Raw genomic sequence first — 21551 nt, 5'->3', positions numbered from 1 at the left:
AAACTCCCCATTGAGAATAAGGTTTGGCGAATTTCCTCCTGAGTCGGGATCGTCAAGAGGTCATATTGATCAGTTGTCGAGAGGTGATCTCTAACAAGATGGTCCAAACGTTCTAGCGGACCTTTAACAGTGCTGGTGAAAATTCCTCCCAGAAAATCAGAGAATTCCTTGCCAATGTCACCTCTGTGTCTAATCCACACCCCATTCTTATTCATTATACTCTCCACAGTATTACGTCTATTTCTGATGGTAACCGTAGTGAAGAAAAATTTGGAGCACTTGTCTCCCTCTTTAATCCATGAGATACGGGCTCTTTGTTGCCAGTAAGTGGCCCTCTGCCTAAGTGCTTCACTTAGAGTCCTCCTTGTGTCAACCTCATCTTTCCAATCCCTCAAACCCTTAGGAGAGTCCTGGATCTCCTTCAGATGGCATTCCTGATTAGCAATACGAGTATCTAGTTTCCCGAATTGGGCCTTTTGCCATTTACAAAGGGCAATGCGCGTAGCCCCTACCTTCTTAAAAACCCTGGCCGGGGCCCAGCCATGAGAGACAAAGCCCCAGGCATCATCCACAATAAGCGAGCTCCGGGGGTCCCTAGTCCACCACGCCTCAAAACGAAAAGACCTAGGCAGTCTTGAATCTTGGTTCATCGTACTAATGCATAGAGGGCGATGGTCAGAATTACAGGTATGAAGGGACTTGACTATAGCCTTTGGGAAGAGGTCGAGCCAGTCCCTGTTCGCCAAAGCTTTATCCAGAGCCGACTTAATGTGGTTCTCTCCATCACGGTGGTTATCCCAAGTTAGTTGATCACCCTTCACAGGCAAACTAATAAGCGCAAACCTACCGATCAAGTCAGGGATGAAAGGCAAGAATTGGTCTTTACCCCTCGAGCACACCCGCTCAGAGTTATTTAACACAAAATTCACATCCCCTAAAATTAGCCAAGGTCCTCCAAACCTCTGACCTAGACCCATCAAGTTCGACCAAAAACTTTTCTTTTCATGGAAGTAAGGGGGACCATACACGCAAGACAACAACCAAAGGTGATGATCCGGGTCAGAGTACACAATACCAAAGATTTGATTTTTGGAAATACAAATGTTCTGAAAAGTGAATCCATTCTTCCAAGCTAGGACAAGCCCCCCGCCCCCCCAACACCCATGCGGCGGGACCACAATGTTAAAATAAAAATGTAAATTTCTAAGAGAACGTACCACATTAGTAGCATCCACTTTCAGTTCGGAGATAAAAATGAAATTAGGAGAGCAGGTCCGAACTAGGGCTTTAAGTTCCAAAACCGTAGAGGTTTGCCCCAACCCTCTACAGTTCCATGCCACGCCTGTCATGTCTCTTATGGAGGAGGGCTGCCCACATCCTCCACAGGGGAAACAGCTTCCAAACTAGTGCCCACCGCGGAGCCGACATCTTCAATAATCGCCGCATTCGTCTTCGGAATCTCAATATCAAACACTCGAGATTTTTCCTTCCACGCCGAGAGTCTACTAGATTGTTCGTTCGAGATCGGCTTGGCCTGTTGATTCACAAAGTGAGCTGAGGACTTGCTAATAGAGTCGCTATCATCGCAAGTCTGGGGCTCCTCCGATTCCCAAGAGTCCACTAGCTCCTTACTAACATCCGAGGGAGCAATGCAAGGGCCAACACCTCTAGGGTAGTCCCGTACCACCTTCTTCACTCTTCTTAATGCAACTTTAGGCAAGCGAGAGTCCGCACCCATCTTCCTCTTTTTAACCGGAGTAGTTCTTTCATTGGTCTCGGAAGTGGGTTGGACTCCGATATCAATCAAGCAAGCTTTCCTCTTATTATTGCCATTAATCTCAAAAGTCGCCTGCTCCTGAAGAACGCATGCTTGTGCAAGGCTAAATTTTGCCTTAGGATTGTCATTCACGGCATTCTCCACACGGCCCACATCCACCAAAGGTTGGTAGTTTCTCAATAAAGTTTAGTGGCACCTAAGTTAAAATCTCCCTTTGGCCCTTCTACATCAATTGTAGGTGTTTTATGTAGTAAAAGAATCCATTTCAAAAATATATATATATAGTAAAAGAATGCTACTATATATTGGGGGTGGAATGCACACATAGATATAATGCTATATATGTTGGTGATGCTCTTACTTCTCTTTAATGTGGTATATATAGTTGTTATTGTGTATATCATCTCATGTTATATTATTTATCTAATATAATTGAAAAACTGTGTTTTTGCAAATGTCAGTTGTATATAAGAAAATATAAAAACTGTAAGCGTTTGCGACGAGTAGTAATTACGCTACAAAGATCCGAACAGAATATAAAATATTTGCAGAAAATTAAATAACTTGACACAAGAGATTTATACGTGGTATCAGTGTTCTCACGAACACTCCTAGTCCACGGGGCCACGCCCAGAGAATGAAATCAATTAATAAAGTATCAAAATTACAAAGACAATTGACTTAAACAAGTTTAGACTCCCTCTAAGTATTGCCGCAATCCTTTGTAATCCACTTTATGAATCTGACTTCTTGAAACACCTTCAAGCCCGAACTCCCTTCGTCTTTGAAGTGTGAGTGCTTACTTCCTCTCGAAGTAAGGCTTTAGCAAGTCTTCTCCCGAAGACCAAGTGCTTACTTCCTCCCGAAGTAAGGCTTTATCAAGTTTTCTCCCGAAGACCAATCTCTTGTTCAGTCAAGTAGTTCTTTACAACCTCTAGGATAGAGTAAGAACAGAAATAGAACAACTAGAACCTAGGTGAACAACTAGGCTCTCACAAAACAAAGAAACACTCTCTTCTCACAAAAGATAAATGCTAAAAATGAATAATGGAAGAGGTAAAATCGAATGGTTGCTCTCTAGGCTCTATTTATAGATCATAGAAACCAAAGAGGCAACCACAAGTTCGAATTAGCAGCTGTACAAAAACTTTCCAAAAGAAACACGATCTGCTACATCAGATTCGATTGCTGACGAAGCAGATCTGTCCAGAAACGGGAAACTTACTAAAATCGGGTCCGATCTTCTTTCAATGCTTGATTCCTGCCAAAAACAGATTAAATATTCTGATTGTATCAAGATACAATCGAAATCAATAAGGAAAAGGCAATAAACAAGGTTTCCCTAAAAAAGACAACTTTCCAAAAAGAGAATTCCTTCTCTTTTGAGAAGTTTTCAACAAAGGAAAGTTCAGCTGAAAGTGCAACTTTCCAAACAAGGAAAATGGCAGCTAGAACCGAATAAAAGAGGTAAGATTTCGAAAATGAATGCATAGCAATCTTACCATAAAAAGGAAAAATTATTTTGTCACCTAACTTGCCAAAAAAAGACTTTACAATAATATATGGATTAAGTAATTAAGTAAAAATTTCATCAAAAAAATAAAGTAAAAACTATTAAATTTGTCACATGTATTATAAAATTACCAAATGTATAGATAATGATCACAAAATAAGAGTTAAATTCATTAATTTGATAATCACATAAATATGTAACTTTCATCACCTTTATCACTCTTAAATTAGTAAAAAAATATTATTAATTATTTAATTATGAATGATAGCTATTGAAAATATAGTTGATAATTAACGACTTGATTTTATCATTTATAAAAAGTATAAATGGTTCAAAATCAAGAAAGAGTGGTTTAGAACATTTTGGAGAAAAATTAACCAAAACTGAGAAAATTGGTCACTAGTAACAAATTACTATTTTTTTAAGCGTACCATTGTGTGCATTTTTGAATGTTGGGAGCATTTCTAACCACTTCAAAAACCTCTAGTTGAACGACAAAATTTAATTATTATTATTCTTTTTGTATATGAATATTCCTTTCAGTTAAAATTTAAATGAAATATTTGATTATAATAATAATAATAATAATAATAATAATAATAATAATAATAATAATAATAAATGGTAATGAGTCAGTAAAAAAAAGTAAATTAAGGAGATATTTTCTCCACCTCCACCACTTTTACTTTTACATTAAGTGGGTTTATCAACATAATAATAATAATAATAATAATAATAATAATAATAAAGGGGGGAAATTAAAGCGATAGAGGGCCGAACATTTAAAGAATTTTTTTTTTCAAAAAAATTTTTGGCAAGAAATTGATACGTAAGAGTAAAACAAAGAAAAAAATTTTGAGAAAAGAAAAAAAAACTGCATTTTCAAGGTCATTCTTCAAGCTTTACGAGGGTCATGAAGATCCATAAATGGATCTACCTCTTTTTTTTTTTTCATAGTTCTTTTTATTTTTGTTTACAGCAAAGAGTCATTCCAGTCTTATTTTTCTTGCTAAAAAACTTTTTTTTTTAATTTTTTTTTTACCGATGGAATAATGTCAGCTCATATGATATAAAAATGAGAGATTTTTTTAATTAGATAGAAAAATTAAGCACAAAAATTCAAAATTTATTAATTTTACTCATTCATAGATAATACCCATTAAAAGTACACCCATATCTATTCTATATAAAGTGTGCCTATATAACTGAAATTCTTGGTTTATGAGAAATTCATGGTGACTTTTTATTTTTATTTAATAAAATAATAAAATATTATTTATATATAATTAAATAATAATAAAATAAATCTCATTAATATTTGAACTGATATTTGATCCTAAATATTTAAACTGATATTTTTCATAAATTTAATCTAACAAATTGCCGATATTGTACCCCACTACACCAAAAAGTAGAATTGGTGACATTTAGTATAGTAACATTTGTTAAAAAATGTAACAATAACATGCTTTTAGTAACATTTAATCAAAAATGTTACTTTTATGAGAATAATTAACATTTTCATCAGTGACATTTTAAAAAAAAATGTTATTATTAATATGATTTAGTAACATTTGATAAGAAATGTCATTAATTTGTCAATATTTAATTATGTAGTATTTGAAAAATATCACTAAAGTATACTATTAGTAACATTTTATAAATGACACTAAATATTCAATTTGATTACATTTTAAATTGTCACTAAAAGGGAAATTATTTTCAAATTTAAAAATAAAACAAAAAATATTTTTAAATATTAGTAAATAAAATACATTTTTAAAAAAATCAATTAAGAAATATCCAATCCTCAATTAACAAGCCCTAACTCTCATCTTTCTCAATTTTTTTGGTGACGGATCGGAACTCATCTTTCTCACTTTACCAACCGCACATTCATGACTCATTCTCCCCAATCAATCACTCAATCTCATTGACCACCATTCCTGATCTCATCTGATTGCACCTTCTACTCTTTAGGCGACAGATTGCAGCGTGCGAGGCTTGACAACGGGAGGGATTGCTGGCGGGGAGGCTCGATGATGCGGTCAACCGCAGCAGGGGAGGCTTGAAATTGGTTTAATGTTTTTATGCAATTATATTTTTGCAATTTAATGATAGAATAGGTGATTGTATATATATTGGAATCTCACCTTTTTGAGTTGCGTTCATGTCTTTGGTTTTCATCTGAATATTTATAATTATATATGTGTTATACATAATATGTGGGGCTGAGTTTTGGGTTTGTATAGTGAATGTGAAGTTAGCTCTTCAGTTAATTAGATACATAGATTTTGTAAGGGTTGCTCTATTTTTATTTTTGTTCTTCTTTTCTACGATTGTTTCAATGTAATATTTGTTTGGCTTTGTAATTGTGGCTTGATTAAAAGTTTCTCACTGACAGCTAATCTTAATCAGTTTCAACACATTATTGAGTTTATTAGCAATATCATAAATCAAATTGGTAGACACATAGTATTATCAAATGATGATTTTGAACATATCATATTATCTTACCATTTATACAATTTAGCTGTTTGAATGAATGTCTCACAAACAACTAATTGATCATTTATATGTTATGTGTTCTTTTATTTTTCAGAATTACCTATCTAAAGAAGCTTTTGTAGGTGTTAGAGAGTTCTACAATCACCACAATGTATAAATGAAATAACAACTAAAAAATGGTATTTGTTAAAAAATGTAATAATAATAGTATAGTCACATTTCGTTGATTTGGTTGTTATATCATTTATGAAATTTGCTTTGGTGAATTCTCATCCCTTCCTTTTGCAATTTCAATATGCTAAGTGTTGTTTGTTGCTGTTGAGAGAAGAGGAAATTATTGGTTCTATAGACATTCAGAGAGAACCAAAGAATTGTCAAAATTATAAATTATATTATTTAAATAAAATAAAAAATACTTAACATAAAATTTAATATACGTGCCTCGCACGTAGATTTTTACTAGTATATATATATGGCTTAAAAGTAATATGTATCTCAAGGAAAAAAAAAATAATTACTCATATATATAAATATATTACGTGTATATAATTGTGAATATATGTACATGGATATATATGCATTTAATGAGCATACTGTTCACTATTTCTCTTTAAATTTAATGGTTGTAAATTTGTAATGTTGAACAATCAGCATATATGACAAATATGAGAAAAGCAAAATAAAATAAAATAAAATAAAAGAATAGCTTTACAAAAGCCTTTGTGAGGTGGCTTTACAGCCTTCTTTAATGTCCACGATAAAAAAAGGGAAATTTACGTATATACTGTTTTTGGACCAAAATTTTACAAAAATATTGGGACACGGCAAAAACAACTTTTTTACTGCCCCAGCCCATTTTCTTTACTTTTGTACTGCCTAAGCCCAACAACTTAACATTTATACTGTGAACAATAAAAAACACGGGAAAACGACCTGCTTCGTATGTGGGGAGTCGCCGGAGTCGGAGATCACCAAGAAAAAACCATAAAATTCGGCGAAGAGAAAAAATTACTAAATCAACAACAAATCAAGAACGAACAACAATATTTACATATATCATTCCTAAGAAACGATTAATAATGTACAATATAAAAATCAAGGTTGTTTTAAAGTTGTTTTTATCTTATTAACACAAATTCATTGCTAATTATAGGGATAAGCCCAATAATAAAAAAAGAACACTGGAAAACGATTTGTGTGCATTGTTTTGTAGTGTTATTTTACTGTTGTTTTAATATGAAAAAAAGGCCACGTAAATAAAATATTGTGAAAAATGACAGGACATGAAATCTATACCAGTTCTCATAAAGAACACCAGAAAACGATTGTGTGCATTGTTTTGTAATGTTATTATACTGTTGTTTTAATATAAAAAAAAAAAGGCCACGTAAATAAAATATTATGAAAAATGACAGGACATGGAATCTATACTAGTTCTCATAAAGAGCAGTGGACAATGGGAAAAAGAACATAATTATTTTAAGAGAATGTGGCAATGCTCAAAAACAACACAACAATACTTGAAAACAACACAACAACAACACAATCATACACATTGGAACACCAATCAGAAGAAGGAGGAGAGTCAAAAACAAGAGAATTTGAAAACGACAAATTTGACACAGTTGACTATGCGAAGCTGGTTGCTAAAAAAATAGTAGAACAACTTGAAAGCAACAGAAAAAAACTAGATCCAGAAATCGACAACAACAACGCGAAGCTAATAACAGACAAACATCACCGAGAAGTAGAAAAAAGTCAAGCATACAAGGACAAGGAAACTCTGAAGAATTTCCTCAGCTATTACGCACAACCAAAGCGGAGGAAAACACCCACTGGAGGAAGAAGTATAGCCAATATTACTTCAATCAATGTTTATGAACCCATGGTATGTATAAAAATTGTATAATTGTAAACATCTATTTTTAAAACAAAATGAGATATGTGTCCGTTAGATGAGCCTTTTGGTGCCACGTAGGAGGATGATCTTACACGTGTACAAGATGATAGTCAACATTTATTTAGATTCTTTATATACATAATATATATTATCAAGGACCACCTAGAAGTAAAGTAGTCTCTATCTTTATTGCATTTTTGACATGTGTAACCAATTAGGACGTTCCATCAATATTTTATACAACATGACAAACTCTCCAGTGATATTGGCTATAACCAGAAGTTACTACTCTAGAATGGTAGTATTCTGATCGGGTGTACTTAAATTCCCAATCCTAAAAAAAATAAAAGAAAACACTACTAAAAAAATACTACAATAACACAAAAAATTAAAGAATAACAAAAACAAGCATAAAAAAAATAGAACAAAAATAAATGAAATCACACACCTCTACAACCCTTTTCCCAATTATTTCCTCAACCACATTTGTTGATTGTACAATCTTTACTGGGGATTACCCTTTCCCTAAAATTTAACAAAACAAAACCAAAATAACAACAATACGCAACATGAAAAAAAAAAAACAAAAAATAGAATAAAAGAAACAAAAAAATCAACATGCAAAATGAGAACCCCAAATAATTTACAGAGAAATGAACAATACAATGAAAATGTAAAAAAACCCCTAAAACAACACAAGATCAATACGAAAATACCTTCACAGATTTAGGAGACTTCACAAACTCAGTCTCCAACTCAAAATCAAAGTCCGAGTTCTCCACAACAGTTCAAGGACGTTTCCCTCGAGTGTTCTTGGAAGTTCTAGCAGGTAGTTTTCTTTTAAGGGCAACATGAGAAGTAGAGCTAGGATGATTATCTTTCAAATATTTCTTACCTATTGTTGGTTTGGGTTTCATTTTCTGGGGTTGTTTTGGGGAATTTTTAGCAACAGGGGATGATGAGCATGAACGTGTAACTGCCATTTAGATCGAGGAGGAGTAGTATTTATAGAGAAAAAGGAACGAAAATGGAGGGGAAAATTAAGAGGAAAGCTTGGTAAGAAAATGTAATAACTAAAATTTTTTGAAAAGAAATATAAAACTACCCACACTTTGTAACCAACTGAGAATGTAGTAGAAGAAGAAGATGAACAAGGATTAAACCCAAAAAAGATATAAAAAGCTGTCATAAACAGTGACACAACAAGTCAAATCATCCCTTTTTTAAAGTACTATTTTTTAAAAAATAAAGAGGCTAAACCCCATAAAAACAGTAAGCCACATAATATATAAAAACATATAACCAATGGCAGTATACTGCCGAATAAATAAAAACAGTAAAAATGTAAATGTCAGCGTGTCACAGTATTTTTGTAATAAATGGAGAAAAGTTAGTACATCATGTAAATTTCCCTAAAAAAAATCAAATTTAGTTAGTATATACTATATGTAGGGATATGTTTTTATCTCGTGATTATGCTTTCACGGAATGCATTCCGTGATATACGACAACCGTCAGATGAGGGACTTATTTGATCTGACGGCTGAGATTGATCTAGGGGTAATTAGGGTTAAAAAGTAGAAACGTACTCTGACACTCATTTAATGTACCCTGAGACCCATCTAATGTACCACTGAATACATTCTGTGAAAGTATATCATGGGACAAAATCATATCCCATTATATGTAAATATGGAGTGTGAAACACTTCTTAACGGGTATTACCCATGCATGGTTACTAATATATCATATATATATATGATATATTATGTTCCAAATATATAATTCAAATAAGAATGCAAATTTAAATTTAAAATAAATATCTTAAATACTATCTTAAATTTTAATTGATCAATTTAAAATTGAAATAGTACATGATAAATGATAAATTATTATTCCTTAAATTTTAGAATAAATAATTAAAATACCAACCAAATAATTCTTTTTTTTATAAAAAAAAAAAAATACTAAAAGAATTTTAAAACTTAATTTGTCACAAAAAGTAGTAAAATTCTAAATCCATACAAAATAATACAAAATTTCAAATGAGCTCATCAAAATTAATTTTAGAAAATTAAAGAGGTCATTTACCTCACAAAATTTCAAGGAGGTCGTTAACCTCATAAAAAATCTCAAAAAATGGTAATTTTATCTAAAAAATTCAAAAGTGCACTAAAATTCAAAGCCATAATCAATTAAATGACATTCCTAAATGAGGTCATTCATCTCAAAAAATCCCAAGTGAGGTCTTTCACCTCAAAAATCCCAAATAAGGTCAATCACCTCAAAATGGTAAAGTGAACAAATTTTTCACAAAAATAATTAGAACTACGTCTGACTTGATTCCTACAAAAGAATATGCAGGCAACTTAGAGCATGTTTGGTATTGTTTTCTGTTTTTTATTTTCAAAAAATTATTTTTAAAAATGAGAACAAAAAATAGTTTTTGAAGTTTTTAAAAACAAGTCATGTTTGGTTAGTGTTTTTTAAAAACAATATTGACCAAAAGTGAATTGGTTTTTAAAGCAAAAAATAACATTTCGTTGTTTTCAAAATTCTTATTTTTTGTAACTTTGTTTTCTAAAAACTGTTTTCAAAAAAAAGGCCAAACAAGCCAAATTATTTTCAAAAAACAATTTTCTGTTTTTAAAAACAAAAAATATTTTTTTAGTTATGATGTCAAACATGCACTTAGTTGCTAAGACTAAGTGCAGTCGCCAATACCACAAAATCGTATAAAACACAACTCTCGAAATTTCATAAAAGGTCATCCACCTAACAATTTTTCTAAATTTTTATTAAAAGTAAGATTAAAATATAAATTCTTATTAAAAAAAAATATTTATTTAAAAAAAAAAATCACTGTAAATCACACACATAAAAAAGCAAAAATCTTTTGCCATCATATTATTAAAAAATATTTAGATAATTAAACAAACAAACAAAAAAAAAATCATCATATTCATACACATAACAATTTATATAATTGTAAACATATAAAATTCCACCATAAATATTTATTTGTTTTTATTTTTCTTTCTTCATTCCACTTGAAATAAATTGAGATAGCAAAACAATGAAAATAATTCAATATTAAATGCATTATAATGTATTAACCATATAATCACTTACCCATAAATTTATTTAAAATAAAATCCCTAATTAAACTTATATTTAAATTTTATAAATATACATAATAAATATACTAATTAATTATTGTTAGATCTATATAAATGTGTATAATTTCAAAATATATATTGAGTAAAATATTTATTTAAAAATACTTTATTAACAATCTCTAATTTGTTATAAAAATATTAGACTACAATAAATTCTAATTAGTTATACATTTTTTAACTAACACTCTTTGACCATTTACTCACACTCTTACTCCATGCATCTCTATCTCACCATTATAACCATACATGTGTCTTTTTTTTGTTAGTTTATTTGCATCATCTTATATATTTTTTTTAATTTATTTGCATCATCAAATTATATCCATTATTCACTCATACTCTCTCCATCTATTTCATTATTATAATTATGCTCTTAAAATTGAGAATCATAACTATAAGTGAAATATACTGATAACACGACAACTTTGAATATAGTAACAACTACTAGTAAAATACGATGATTACAACGATTTTGAAATTATAAGATGAGTTTTTTTTTATAGATTTATCACTTGTCTTTTATATATATATATATATATATATATATATATTTATAGGGGCTGTCTGTTGTCACGCATGGGCTTTTTGAGTGACTAGTGCTGCACACCTTTAATAGCCATTAGATTGTATTGATTTTGATTTAAAGGCTGATATTACACACTTCATATATCATTTTTATATAATATTATATTTGATAAATAAAGGGGTATTTGACTTGAAAATGGGAAGTACAACCGGTTGTAACCAGTTGCAAACATCTTGGTTTTCGCGCCCATTTAGTAAAGTGAAGGAACCTTTTCAGCTCTAAACATCTTTACTTTCACAAACAAAAACTCAGTTTCAGCTAAAAAAACTCCTTCATTGTTTCATTGTTTGATTGTTTGAAGGTTCCAAACAGGCCACAAATCACTTTTCAGTTCTCTTTTATTATTTGAAGATCATCAGCAAGGTATTTTTAGTGCTTTTATTATCATTTTTCTTGTTCTTATTAGTTGTTTTTAGGATTTTAAACTCCTTTGCTACATCACAGAGGGTATCGCCACCGGAGAAGCTCGCGAAGAAGATTTCACCTCTGTGACAAACCTCCTCGCTGACCCAAAAAGCGACCAAGGAACGTTAAACCATAAGGTCGGAATTCTTTATTTATTTATTTCATATTGTTCTGTTTTCTTTGTTGGGTCGGAGCCAGTCTTCTTGCTCAACACCTCGGTTTCTCACTCGCATGGAAGGTAAGCCCCCATAAATGATATGTTAGATGACTTTTCAAAAATTTATGTACATATAGAGTCGTGTATAACATATCTGATTAGCATAGAAAATTTTAGATTAAAAGAAGAAATTACTAATTATTTAAAGGGGCTTATTTTGTGAAGTGAATAATTTTGATATGGGTTTTACTCTGTTCTCTTAATTTTGTTTAGTGGACTATTATCAATTGATATTGCTGTTCTGTATGTGTGTGGCCACCAAAAGATTCATTTTGCTCTCTCTACACATGGGGCTTCAATTATTCACTCTTTAAGGGCCTTGAGAACTAGATTTGAAAAAAGAAAAAAAAAAAACATATCAAAGCAAAATATTATTTTGGCCCGTATGACTTTTTTTTTCCATTATAAGAAAGAAGGATAGTGTGGAAGAAAACACTAGTTAAACTAAACTATGGTGATTGAGCTAAAAAATGATTGAAGAAACTCTTCATTTTATTGTCAATAATGTGTTTTAAATGAGATTTGATCTAAGTCTTAGAACCTCATTTCTCACATGGAGGGCACTTAAAAGAGCTCATATAATGCCTCCATTAATTAGTTTGAAAACATTTCTACTTTTTTTGTTAACTCGATAAAGACATTGAATGGTGTATGTTTAGCTTGAAAAACTTGCACTATAACAGACACATTGAATAACTTATATTAATTGGTAGGTTTTTTCATCACTACTACTTAGCCATATTTTTGTTGAGTCTTGAGAGTGAAGTTGAAAAGTTTTAATGTTAGAAAAATAAATGAATATGGATATAACTATAAGCCATAGAGGAGTGATGAAATCATGTTGTGTCTAGAAAGAGCTTGAAGAAGACTCTGAAAATGAAAGCAAAAGCCACTGCTGGAAAGTGAAATCTCTGTGGATAATAGATTGATGGTTTTGTTGAGCACTTTAACAAAATTTTTACATAAATATATATAAGGATTCTGTTTTGAGTGTATACTTAGGAAAAATTTTATTTGGTGTGAACAAAAGTTAATATCTTTGTTGTTATGCTCAATTGCCCAATTTGAGATACTCAACCAAACTTTAGAGTTCTTGAATGAGACTTTGTAGTTTTGTGACTATAATCATATAAAGAATAAAATGAAAGAACTCTTTTTTTTCTTCATTTTTTTTCTTATGGTTAAGGTAGTTAAATCTTAGGTAAAATGCTGTGTGTGTGTAAAATAAATTGTAAGTTATGACTTTTCTATCAAATCCACCAATTCTGAAAAGAATATTTCATGGGCCCCATAAGAAAATTCTGTGTTTGGTTTGTTTTTTTTTTTGTTATTTTTCTACATGCATGAATCAAACACTTATACATTAAATTGAAATTTTCCTTTTCTTCTTAAAAATTTTCTTTTAATCATCCATAATCCAAAGTAGTGTTTTAAGGTCAAAGAGATCCTTCATTAGAAAAGAGGTCAAAGAAAGAGAATTGATGATCATCAAGATTTTTTAAAATTTGAAGGTGGCAATGATGGAAGCTCTCCAACGGTTTTAGAATCCAAAGAACCAAACAATAGCATACTAAACTTTATTTTATTTATTAGATAAATATTTTTCAAGTTTAACTGTCACATCTACATAGTTCCTTACTCTTTATCCCTTGAATAATATAATAGTAATAATAATAGAGCCAAAACCTTTTCTCCCAAGCTGGGGATCCAACACAACTAATCACTGTATATGCTTAACTTTTGCATCTTATTACATGGTTTTAATTCAACCAAAAATTAAAGAAAAGGGTTCCTCTCAAATAGAAATAAATAATCCAACATATTTTCTTAAACAGAATAATAAACCAATACAGATCTACAACAATAAGAATGATGGGCTTGAAATCTTTGTTGATATTTAGTTTTATTGATTTAAATGTTTGTTGTAGATGTCATCGGGAAAGCGCAATGTCGATGAAGATGACAAGTCAGTTGCTAAGCGCACAAAGGCCTCCGACAAAGGGAAAAAAGCAGTTACCAATGAGGTAAATTTAACATGTATACGTAAATGTGTGTTGTCACATAATTATTATTATTGTATTGTATTGCTAGATATACTTGATCTATGTGTAAAAGGTATAAATAATTTGATCTTTTACATTATTGCAGGAACAAAGTATAAACAACTCACTTGAACGTGCACTGCAACGTCTACTAGAAAAAAAAAGCATCAATAATTGCATGGAAGATCACTGCAAAAGAAAAGATTAAGGAGCCAATAGTAGAGAGTGACAATGACGAAGATCGTTGTAGGGTCCAATGTAGATGCAGTCCAGAACGATTAAGAGAAATTGTGATCGGTTTGAACGAAGCACAAAAGAAAGTTATTTCAGATATAGGCTTCGGGTCCCTCCTTAATCCTGAAATTCCATCAGTGCGTAGTTCTCTCATATGGTACTTGTACAACTATATGGATCTTGAAAAATTTGAACTAGTCCAACATGGGGTAATTTATCCTTTCACTATTCAATCGTTTAAGGAAATTATGAAAATCGAAGATGGTGGTGAGGACATCAACTTTGAAGATTATGTTGACATTGACAACAAAGTTCGAAATGAAGTGTGCAACCTCGAAAAATCCATTAAGTGCACTGACTTGGTGGAGCTTATAACCAACTCTGAAGAAGCTGATGTTTTGTTCGTTGCACGTTTTATGTTGGTAGCATTGGGATCCTTCTTGGTTCCCACATCTGGAACGTACGTAAGAAAGGAGTACATAAATGCACTCTTAGATGTTGGGCGAATAAAGAAGTTGAACTGGGCTTCGTTCATCTTTAAGTTTTTACACGAGAATCTGAAAGCACATAAAAAACGACTCAATAATTCGAAAGATAAGGGCAAGGTTCATTATCTCCCGGGTTGCACTATTTACCTTCAAGTAAGGATTAAACCATCTTTTAATTAATTATGCATCCCTTTCACTGTAGTTTTAATTTCAAATAATTTTTTTTTTGCAGATATATTATTGGAGCCATATAAAAAGGAAGTTGTACACTTCTCCTCGCCTCGGCCTTCCCATGGCTTACTGGAATGAGGACCGAGTGAAAGGAATATCCTCGTTCATCTCCAAGAGTGGGGGATTTGTGAATGGGAAGGTACATTTTTGGTTTACAACTTTTCAAAGTTACTTGTTATTAGGAATAGGCCAATACAATTTTGTTAATTGCTACTTTTTTTTTTGTGAAGTGATCTTGAAATTTTTCTCATTTTGGGGCAGATTATTCTACACCCGCCTATGTTCAGGAAGACATATGGCCATACAGAAGACACTTCCATTCCATTATCCAACCAGGGAGGAACCTCATCCTCTACATGCTGCAACTGCATCTTAAGAGATGAAATGAAGGAGAGGGATAAAAAGTTAGACACTACTTGTCAAGAACTACTAAGATTATTTGACTCTTTCAAAGCCGACATCTCTAAGGACATCGGAAAGGGCTTCGTCACTATGAAGCAATCTATCATTGACGAGGTTAAGGAATCTTTTATTCCAGAGCTTCGTGAAGCTATATTACCTGAGGTGAGAAAATCTGTGACAGCCGAGTTGCATCAAACAGTGATGAAAGAGTTGAGGCAGTCCGTGTTAATGGAGTTGAGGCAATCTCTACTAAAAGAACTGATGGAAGTTATTGATAAGGACGAGGAGAGAAATGATGAGGAGGCCGACAAAGAAATGATGGAAGTTAGTGATAAGGACGGGGAGAGAGATGATGAGGAGGCCGACAAAGAAACTAGCTCGATGAGCACTTCAAATGAGGATCAGTTTGAAAATGAAAACACGAGAAATTTGGAGTTTGACAACCCGCCTACCAACAATCAATATGAGGTTGGCCCTGTGGATTTGACAATGGTAGAAGACATCGGTCATGAAGGTCAATGCACCTCGGCCATCAAAGTTCTCCTTGCTTCAAACGCGTATCAAAAGACCGAAAAAAGATTCCACTCAAGCAAGGAATTGTATGTGGACACTTTCCAGTTGAAGGAGCCAGCAAGCGAGATTGAATTTAAGCTGGCAATGTTCGTTTTCGGAAAAAAATTTGATAAAGGGTAAGTCTTTAATTAGTAGATTGGTAGTTGAGTAAGACTGTGTATTAGTATTACCATATATTTTACCTAATTCCATTGTCTCATTGGCAGGTACCCTTTTGTGAAATTTCAAAAACTTGAACTTTTTCGGCAACAACTACTGTGCTTGAAGCCTGGAATGGAAATAACTGATTCAGTAAATGTCTTCATTAATATTTATATGTTCTAAGCATTATTAGAAGAAAAAAAAATACTACGAAGAGCTTATGCTTAGTGGCATGTTGATTTGTGCAGGTTATTAGTTGCTACGCACACTTATTGACGCTGAAAGAACGTGAAGCAGCCCCAGATGGAGTACCGAAATATTGGTTTATGCCTTGTCTGGTCTCTGTAAGTCTCATTAGTATTAATATGAGCACGTGTATTTATATTTTCTATTCAAACTGTGTGATTTGTTTTATAAACTTTATTTTATTTATTAGATAAATATTTTTCAAGTTTAACTGTCACATCTACATAGTTCCTTACTCTTTATCCCTTGAATAATATAATAGTAATAATAATAGAGCCAAAACCTTTTCTCCCAAGCTGGGGATCCAACACAACTAATCACTGTATATGCTTAACTTTTGCATCTTATTACATGATTTTAATTCAACCAAAAATTAAAGAAAAGGGTTCCTCTCAAATAGAAATAAATAATCCAACATATTTTCTTAAACAGAATAATAAACCAATACAGATCTACAACAATAAGAATTATTTAATCTATATCATCAAATGAATAATTAATTATTACATGTTTTCTCTGTTGATGGTTGTAGTTTTTGTTAACTCAAACTTTTCGATCTCCTTGTTTTGATGATTAGCAAATATTTGATTATTATTTGTTACTAATGATTTATTGATTTTGTAGCAAATTTAAAAGAGAAAATAAATATTTTGGTATTTTTACCAAACTTTTAAAAGCAACACTAAATGGACTCAACAAGCATATCAAGAGCAAAAGATTCATCAAGGGATCAACAACTCAAGACTCTATTCAAAAGAGGTCTTCAAAATCCCAAAGTCAAAAAGTCAACCCGAAAGTCAAAGTTAAAGTCAAAGTCAAGGTCAACTCTCGGGAAAAATTAACTTGGGATCAAAAACATGCAAATCAAGCTAGGAGGCTCATCTACATCAAGACTACTCAAAATTAAATGGTATAAATCTACTTTAGTCTTGTTAAAGTGATTTGCATAGCACACTAAGTTTTTATAAATTTGAATTTTGGCCCATTCACTAACTTGTGCAACAAGTTTTCTCACACGATAGTTCAAAAAAATTTTTGATTGGATTTATAAATTACATTTTGTTTAACTAAGAGAACAAAGTTGGAATTTCTGAAATCAGATAATCGAGCAAGTAGTTATGCGCGTTTAAGTCCCGAAAAATGGCACTTTTGCCACTGGTCAGCCATCCGGAATTCCGGTTGGCAACCGGAATTCCGGTTGTAATCAATCCGGAATTCCGGTTCCCATCCGGACTTCCGGTTCATGGCTGACCTCACCTCGGGAAACGTGCTAACGGCTATAAACGGCTAGTTTTTTATCAAACACTATATAAACTTGATTTTTCTTTCAAAAAATAAGTTGGTTGAGCATTTATTACATATATCTAACCTATCTAAGTGAGATTAAGGAGCTTCTAAGTTTGAAATCCAAACCAACACTTTTCACACACTTTGAGCCAAAATTTGATTTTATTCATCTTAAGTGTGCCTGCTTTTCACTCTAGGTTTCCATTGTATCATCATATTTCTAGAGTGATTTTAGCTTGTATATCAAACACATTTCCATATTGTGATTGAGGTGAGGTTGGCACCGGTTTTGTAAACAACCCGGTAATAGTGAGATTGGCACTTTAACAATCCGAGAAAGAGGTTAATAGTCCTCGGGGGTGCGAAACTATTGTAAGAGGTTTGGAAATACCTTGGTGAAAATTTCCCGGTTGTAAGGGTTAGTCAAGCCCGTTAACTTGGCTCGATATTGGAACTCAAAAGCTAGGTCCATAGCTTTGAAGACCAAGGACGTAGGTGGCATAGTTCTACCGAACCTTGTAAAAATCGAGAATTTGCATTTTCTAATCCTTAAACTCTTTACTTTACAAGTTTAATTATTTGTCTTAATATATTGCTTGCCATACTACTTGCTTTTACTCGATTAATTGACTAATTGAATAATTTTGTGTTAAAAGTTTTAATTTTCCGAAATTAGTTTAAATTTCCAATTCACCCCCCTCTTGGAAACATATCTTGGGCTAACAATTGGTATCAGAGCAAGGGCTCAAATTATTTGATTAGATTTCACAATCTAGAGCATGGCGTTTCCAAGTAATTCACAAAATAACATGTTAGAAGGTTTTAGCAAAAATAGAGCACCATACTTCAATGGAGTAGATTTTCCTTATTGGAAAATTAGAATGGAAACTTACCTTCAATCTATTGACTATGATTTGTGGCATATTGTGTCTAGTGGTCCTTATGTTGCTAAACATGTCATAAATGGTGTTGAAGTAATTAAGACTTATGAAGCATATGATGAAAATGATAAGAAAATGCTTTCTAAAAATGCTAAAGCTAAATATGCACTTATATGTGGTTTGGATAGAGATATTTTTAAAAATATTGAACAAGCCTCTACCGCTTATGATATGTGGAAAATGCTTGAAGTTACTCATCAAGGAACTAGTGCTATGAAGGAAACTAAAATTCAAATTTATTCCACTCAATATGAGAACTTTAAGATGAAATCGGATGAAACCATTGCTAATATGTATACTCGCTTCACTACAATTACTAATGGTTTGAACTCTCTTGGCAAGGTACTTACTCAAAAGGATATGGTGACCAAGATTTTGAGAAGTCTCACCAAGGCTTATCAAGGAAAGGTGGTTGCCATTCAAGAAGCCAAGGATCTCTCAACACTTCCCTTGGAAGAACTAATCGGCTCACTCATGAACCATGAAATTTTCATGAGTGCTCAAGAAGAAGAGGAAGTTGAGAAGAAAAAGAAGACTATTGCATTCAAGTCTTCCTCCTCCCATGCCATTAGTGAAGAAGATGAGGAAAGCTTATGTAGTGACATGGAGGACTTGGCACTCTTCTCTAAGAAATACAAAAAGTTCATGAAATTCAAAAAGAACTTTGGGAAGAAGCCACAAAGAGGGAGTGACTCAAAAGAAAGAAAAAGCAAAGATGATCCACCAATTTGCTTTGAGTGCAAGAAGCCCGGACATATGAAGATGGATTGTCCAATGAGAAAGAAGAACAAATACAAAGGAAGGGCAATGTTGGCGGATTGGCTCAATAGTGACGAAGAGGACTCCGAAGAAGAAGGAAAGAATGAAGTGGCAAACATGTGCATGATGGCACTTGATGATGGGGTAAGCATTTCTAACCAAAATGATTGTGATAGCGAAAATGATGATGATAACTTAGATATGTCATATGATGAGTTGTCTAATTCATTTAAGGAACTATTTGATGATTTTGGTAAATTGCTTGTTAAAAACCAAACCCTTAGAGAGAAGACCAACATGCTTTTAAAAGAAATTGAGATTTTGAAAATAAATGAAAAAGAACTTATAGCTAAATCTCAATGTGCTACATGTGCTTCACATAAGAAAGAAATTATTGATTTGAAAGCCCATGTGAGAAGCCTAAAAAATGACATATATACCTTCACTAGAGGTAAGGAAGGCTATGATCTCATGGTGGGAAACCAATCATGTGGTTTTTCAAAAAATGGTATTGGTTATGATCCTAGTAAGAAACAAAAATTTTTGAGAAATTTTTTTGTGAAATCATCTAGTCTACCTCACTTTACATGCACATATTGTAACCGAGATGGTCATACTATTTCCTATTGTCATGTAAAGAAATTTGCATATCTAGGCAAGACTAAATGGGTACCAAAGGGTTCTAGAACTAACATGAATGGACCCAAAGTTATATGGGTACCAAAAGCCAACAAATGAACTTGTTTTTGTAGGAATCAACAAGAAAGAGCCAAAGCTTATGGTTCTTGGATAGTGGATGTTCAAAGCATATGACCGGTGATCCATCAAGATTTTCAAGCTTTAAAAGCAAGGAAAGTGGCTTTGTCACTTTTGGAGACAATTCAAAAGGAAAAATCTTGGGCATTGGTGATATCGGTAACATATACTCTCCATGTATTAAAAATGTGCTTCTTGTTGATAATCTTAAACATAACTTGCTTAGTATTAGTCAATTATGTGATATAGGTTTTCGTGTTGTGTTTGAATCCTCAAAATGCTCCATTGAAAATGTTTAAACCAATGAAGTTATTTTCCTTGGAGTAAGGAAGGATAATGTGTATGTTATTGATGTTGATTCTTTTGATAGTAAAAATAAATGTTTAACCGTTATGAATGATAATTCTTGGTTGTGGCATAGAAGATTAGGACATGCTAGTATGGATTCTATTTCAAAATTGGTTAGAAAGGATCTTGTTATTGGTTTACCATCTATTCCGTTTGTTAAAGATAAACTTTGTGATGCATGCCAATTTGGAAAACAAATTAAAACATCTTTTCATTCCAAGAAAGAGATTTCAACTACTAGACCTTTGCAATTGCTTCATATTGATTTATTTGGTCCTTCTAGAATTGCTAGTCTTGGTGGTAAATACTATGCATTTGTAATTGTTGATGATTTTTCAAGATTTACTTGGGTTATTTTCTTGACTCTTAAAAGTGATGTTTTGGAAAACTTTGTCAAATTTTGTAAAAATGTGCAAAATGAAAAAGGATATTCTATTACCTCCGTTAGGAGTGACCATGGTGGTGAGTTTGACAATGATGCCTTAGAATTATTTTGTGATGATCATGGTTTTAACCATAACTTTTCGGCACCAAGAACTCCACAACAAAATGGAGTTGTCGAAAGGAAGAATAGAACAATTCAAGAAATGGCTAGGTCAATGCTAAATGAAATTTCATTACCAAAATATTTTTGGGCCGAGGCCGTCAATACCTCTTGCTATATTTTGAATCGTGTTTTCATTAGGCCCAACATGAATAAAACCCCTTATGAGCTTTGGAAAGGAAGAAAACCCAACATTAGCTATTTTAAAGATTTTGGATGCAAATGTTACATTTTAAACACCAAGGACAACCTTGGAAAATTTGATGCTAAATCCGATGTTGGAATTTTTATAGGGTATTCAACACATAGTAAAGCTTATAGAATTTATAACAAAAGAACTAATGTTGTTGAAGAATCTATTCATGTTGCTTTTGATGAGACTAACCCACCTACAAGCAAAAGTTTAGATGATGATGTTGTAGGTTTGGGAGATGAGGTTCAAAATCTCGAAATTGGAGAGACTTCCAATGCTCC

This window comes from Cannabis sativa, chromosome 6, assembly GCF_029168945.1.
Source record: "Cannabis sativa cultivar Pink pepper isolate KNU-18-1 chromosome 6, ASM2916894v1, whole genome shotgun sequence".
Lineage (NCBI taxonomy): Eukaryota > Viridiplantae > Streptophyta > Magnoliopsida > Rosales > Cannabaceae > Cannabis > Cannabis sativa.
The sequence above is the reverse complement of the archived record's forward strand: the minus strand, read 5'-3'. Positions refer to the sequence as shown.